The sequence below is a fragment of the Triticum dicoccoides genome, chromosome 3A (assembly GCF_002162155.2).
Source record: "Triticum dicoccoides isolate Atlit2015 ecotype Zavitan chromosome 3A, WEW_v2.0, whole genome shotgun sequence".
In the NCBI taxonomy this organism is placed as follows: Eukaryota; Viridiplantae; Streptophyta; class Magnoliopsida; order Poales; family Poaceae; genus Triticum; species Triticum dicoccoides.
In genome coordinates this window covers 580,842,648-580,849,002 of record NC_041384.1, presented here as the reverse complement: position 1 = coordinate 580,849,002, position 6,355 = coordinate 580,842,648, and positions in this window count along the sequence as shown.

The following is a 6,355-nucleotide window of genomic DNA, read 5'->3' as shown; positions in this document are numbered from 1 at the left end:
TGGTTATTCTGGTTTCTCTCAAATACCTGTGTGAGCCGATGATCAAGCTAAGACCACTTTTACTTGCCCTTTCGGTACATTTGCTTATAGACGTATGCCTTTTGGTTTATGTAATGCACCTGCTACCTTTCAAAGATGCGTGATGGCTATATTCTCTGACTTTTGTGAAAAGATTTGTGAGGTTTTCATGGACGATTTCTCCGTTTATGGATCCTTTTTTGATGATTGCTTTAGCAACCTTGATCGAGTTTTGCAGAGATGTGAAGAAACTAACCTTGTCTTGAATTGGGAGAAGTGCCACTTTATGGTTAATGAAGGTATTGTCTTGGGGCATAAAATTTCTGAAAGGGGCATTGAAGTTGATAAAGCTAAAGTTGATGCTATTGAAAAGATGCCGTCTCCCAAGGACTTCAAAGGTATAAGAAGTTTCCTTGGTCATGCTGGCTTTTATAGGAGGTTCATTAAGGACTTCTCAAAAATTTGTTGGCCTCTAACTAATTTATTACAAAAAGATATACCATTCGTCTTTGATGACGATTGTGTAGAAGCATTTGAAATACTTAAGAAAGCATTGATCTCTGCACCTATTGTTCAGCCACCTGATTGGAATTTACCTTTTGAAATTATGTGTGATGCTAGTGATTATGTTGTAGGTGTTGTTCTAGGGCAATTGATAAGAAATTAAATGTTATTCAATATGCTAGTAAAACTCTAGACAATGCCCAGAGAAATTATGCTACTACTGAAAAAGAATTCTTAGCAGTTGTATTTGCTTGTGATAAGTTCAGACCTTATATTGTTGATTCTAAAGTAACTATTCACACGGATCATGCTGCTATTAAATATCTTATGGAAAAGAAAGATGCTAAACCTAGACTTGTTAGATGGGTTCTCTTGATACAAGAATTTGATTTGCATATTATTGATAGAAAGGGAGCTGAGAACCCCGTTGCAGATAACTTGTCTTGGTTAGAAAATGTTCTTGATGACCCACTGCCTATTGATGATAGCTTTCGTGATGAACAATTAAATGTCATAAATGCTTCTCATATTGCTCGATTGTATGCTGATTATGCTAATTACATTGTTGCTAAATTTATACCACCTAGTTTCACATACCAGCAAAAGAAAAGGTTTATGATTTAAGACATTACTTTTGGGATGACCCACATCTCTATAAAGAAGGAGTAGATGGTGTTATTAGACGTTTTGTACCTGAGCATGAAAAGGAACAGATCCTATGCAAGTGTCACTCCGAAGCTTATGGAGGACACCACACTGGAGATAGAACTGCACATAAGGTATTGCAATCCGGTTTTTATTGGCCTACTCTCTTCAAGGATGCCCGTAAGTTTGTCTTATCTTGTGATGAATGTCAAAGAATTGGTAATATTAGTAGACATCAAGAAATGCCTATGAATTATTCACTTGTTATTGAACCGTTTGATGTTTGGGGCTTTGATTATATGGGACCTTTTCCTGCCTCTAATGGATATACACATATTTTAGTTGCTATTGATTATGTTACTAAGTGGGTAGAAGCTATTCCAACTAGTAGTGCTGATCATAACACCTCTATTAAGATGCTTAAAGAAGTTATTTTTCCGAGGTTTGGAGTCCCTAGATATCTAATGACTGATGGTGGTTCACATTTTATTCATGGTGCTTTCCTTAAAGTGCTTCTTAAGTATGATGTTAATCATAGAATCGCATCACCTTATCACCCACAATCTAGTGGTCAAGTAGAATTGAGTAATAGAGAATTCAAACTAATTTTGCAAAAGACTGTTAATAGATCTAGAAAGAATTGGTCCAAGAAACTTGATGATGCATTATGGGCCTATAGAACTGCATATAAAAATCCTATAGGTATGTCTCCGTATAAAATGGTTTATGGAAAAGCATGTCACTTACCTCTCGAACTAGAACATAAGGCTTATTGGGCTATTAAAGAGCTCAATTATGATTTCAAACTTCCCAGTGAGAAGAGGTTATTTTACATTAGCTCACTTGATGAATGGAGAACCCAAGCCTATGAGAATGCCAAATTGTTTAAAGAAAAAGTTAAAATATGGCATGACAAAAGGATACAAAAGCGTGAGTTTAATGTAGGTGATTATGTATTGCTATACAACTCTCGTTTAAGATTTTTTGCAGGAAAACTTCTCTCTAAATGGGAAGGTCCTTACATTATCGAGGAGGTCTATCGTTCCGGTGCCATAAAAATCAACAACTTCGAAGGCACAAATCCGAAGGTGGTGAACGGTCAAAGAATCAAAAATTATATCTCAGTTAATCCTATAAATGTTGAAACCAATGTTATTGAAACCGTAACCCCGGAGGAATACATAAGGGACACTTTCTGGAACGTTTCAGACTCTGAAAAGGAATAGGTATGTGGTACGGTAAGTAAATCGACTCCAAAATAGTTCTAATGGCAATTTTTCTCTGTTTTGGAATATTTAGAAAAATAGAAAAATAAGAAGCAGTCCGGGAAGGACACGAGGGCTCCACGAGGGTGGAAGGCGTGCCCTACCCCCTAGGCGTGCCCCCTGCCTCGTGGGTACCTCGTGCTCTCTCCGGACTCCGTTTTCTTGCACGATACGTATTTTGTCGGTAAAAATTCATTATATAATCTCCCGAAGGTTTTGACCACCGTATCACGGAAAAATCTCCTGTTCTTGTTTTGAGCTGTTTTCTGCCAGGGTTGTCAAAGCCAAGCATCATGTCGCCCCCTCCTCCTCCAACAATGAGGGCAACGATGCTTGGCTAATGAAGATAGAGCTGAAGAGAGAAGAACCCATGGAGATCAACAAGGATGAAGGGATCAAGAAGGCCGCGGAGGACCAAGTTCCGGTAACAGAAGACATCCTTCAACATGAACGCAATCTTCTTACCCCAACCGAGATTGAAGCTTTCAAGGTGATTGCGTTAGTTCGTATACAAAACAAGTATCTCACACGTGAAAATACTTTGTTGAAGGAGCATATCATCACACTCAAGGGCATTATCCGCAAGTTGGAAGACCCCCTACGCTCGATGTGCGACTATCCATCATCACCAACACCCTCTTCACCGACGATAAAGGAGACATAATCATATGGGTATGGGCACTCCCCTTGGCAACTGCAAGCTTGGGGGAGGTGCCCCGGTATCGTATCATCATCACTTTTATCTTTACCATTTTTCTTAGTTTGATCCTTTTGATAATATCTTGATCTAGTAGAATAAAGTTTTAGTATGATCTAGTTGTGAGTTTTGCTTTATGATCCCTCTATGTAATCGAGTCCGTGAGCTATATAATAAAGATTAGTGTTGAGTCAAGGGCTTGCTGATTTTGCTATGATCTTGAGGGAATAAAATAAAAAGAAACAAAGGGATCATATGGATCTTATGGAGAGTAATGAGCTCACATATAAACAATATGATGAATAAAAGTTGTTGAGAGTTGACAACCATAGTTTTGCTCATCGTTGCAATTAATAGGAAGTAATAAAGAAAGAGAGGTCTTCACATAATCACAAATAAATACACTATCTTGGACATCTTTTATGATTGTGAGCACTCATTAAAATATGACATGCTAAAGAGTTGACGTTGGACAAGGAAGACAAGGTGATCAGTTATGTTTTCTTACATCTGAGATAAATTATATTGTCATGGATCATCCAACATGATTGAGCTTGCCTTTCCCCTTGTGCTAGCCAAATTTTTTGCACCAAGTAGAGATACTACTTGTGCTTCCAAATACCCTTAAACCCAGTTTTGCCATGAGAGTCCACCATATCTACCTATGGATTGAGTAAGATCCTTCAAGTAAGTTGTCATCGGTGCAAGCAATAAAAATTGCTCTCTAAATATGTATGACTTATTAGTGTGGGAGAAAATAAGGTTTATACGATCTTGTGATGTGGAAGAAATAAAAACTACGGATTGCATAATAAAGGTCCATATCACAAGTGGCAATATAAAGTGACGTTCTTTCGCATTAAGATTTTGTGCATCCAACCATAAAAGCGCATGACAACCTCTGCTTCCCTCTGCAAAGGGCCTATCTTTTACTTTTTATCTCCTACCTTACATAAGAGTCATGGTGATCTTCACCTTTCCTTTTTACATTTTATCTTTTGGCAAGCACAATATGTTGGAAAGATTCTGGTATATATGGCTAATTGGATGTGAGTTTTCATGAACTATTATTGTTGACATTACCCTTGAGGTAAAACGTTGGGAGGCAAAACCATAAGCCCCTATCTTTCTCTGTGTCTGATTAAAACTCCATACCCATAAGTATTGTGTGAGTGTTAGCAATTGTGAAAGACTATATGATAGTTGAGTATGTGGACTTGCTGAAAAGCTCTTATATTGACTATTTCCTATGTTATGATAAATTGCAATTGCTTCAATGACTGAGATTATAGTTTTTTAGTTTTCAATGAAGTTTATGATTCATACTTGAAATTGTGATTGAATTGTTACTCTAGCATAAGAGATCATATGACAATAATTATATAAGCTGCTGTTCTAAGAATGATCATGATGCCCTCATGTCCGTATTTTATTTTTATCGACGCCTCTATCTCTAAACATGTGGACATGTTTTCGATTTCGGCTTTCGCTTGAGGACAAGCGAGGTCTAAGCTTGGGGGAGTTGATACGTCCATTTTGCATCATGCTTTTATATCGATATTTATTGCATTATGGGCTTTTGCTACACATTATGTCACAATACTTATGCCTATTATCTCTTATTTTACAAGGTTTACATAAAGAGGGAGAATGCCAGCAGCTGGGATTCTGGGCTAGAAAAGGAGCAAATATTAGAGACCTATTCTGCACAGCTCCAAAAGTCCTGAAACTTCACTTAAGTTATTTCCAGAATATATAAAAAATACCGAGCGCAAGAAGTACCAGAGGGGGGCCACTCACGAGCCAGGAGGGTGGGGGGTGCGCCCCCTGCCTCGTGGGACCCCTGGTGGCCCTCCGATGCCCATCTTCTGCTATATGGAGTCTTTCGTCGAGCAAAAAAAATCATAAGCAATCTTTCGGATGAGACTCCGTCGCAACGAGGCGGAACCTTGGCGGAACCAATCTAGGGCTCCGGCGGAGCTGTTCTGCCGGGGACACTTCCCTCCGGGAGGGGGAAATCATCTCCATCGTCATCACCAATGCTCCTCTCATCGGGAGGGGGCCAATCTCCATCAACATCTTCACCAGCACCATATCCTCTCAAACCTTAGTTCATCTCTTGTATCAAATTCTTGTCTCTAAGTCTGGGATTGGTACCTGTAGGTTGCTAGTAGTGTTGATTACTCCTTGTAGTTGATGCTAGTTGGTTTATTTGGTGGAAGATTGATGACCCACAAGTATAGGGGATCTATCGTAGTCCTTTCAATAAGTAAGAGTGTCGAACCCAACGAGGAGTAGAAGGATATGATAAGCGGTTTCCAACAATGTATTCTCTGCAAGCACTGAAATTGTTGGTGATAGATAGTTTTGTGATAAGATAATTTGTAACGAGCAACAAGTAACAAAAGTAAATAAGGTGCAGCAAGGTGGCCCAATCCTTTTTTTAGCAAAGGACAAGCCTGGACAAATTCTTATATAGAGAAAAGTGCTCTCGAGGACACATGGGAATTACCGTCAAGCTAGGTTTCATCACGTTCATATGATTCGCGTTCGGTACTTTGATAATTTGGTATGTGGGTGGACCGGTGCTTGGGTGTTGTCCTTACTTGGACAAGCATCCCACTTATGATTAATCTCTATTGCAAGCATCCGCAACTACAACAAAAGTATTAAGGTAAACCTAACCATAGCATGAAACATATGGATCCAAATCAGCCCCTTACGAAGCAACGCATAAACTAGGGTTTAAGCTTCTGTCACTCTAGCAACCCATCATCTACTTATTACTTCCCAATGCCTTCCTCTAGACCCAAATAATGGTGAAGTGTCATGTAGTCGACGTTCACATAACACCACTAGAGGAGAGACAACATACATCTCATCAAAATATCAAACGAATACCAAATTCACATGACTACTAATAGCAAGACTTCTCCCATGTCCTCAGGAACAAACGTAACTACTCACAAAGCATATTCATGTTCATAATTAGAGGGGTATTAATGTGCATATAGGATCTGAACATATGATCTACCACCAAGTAAACCAACTAGCATCAACTACAAGGAGTAATTAACACTACTAGCAACCCACGGGTACCAATCCCGGACTTAGAGACAAGAATTGGATACAAGAGATGAACTAGGGTTTGAGAAGAGATGGTGCTGGTGAAAATGTTGATGGAGATTGACCCCCTCCCGATGAGAGGATCGTTGGTGATGACGAT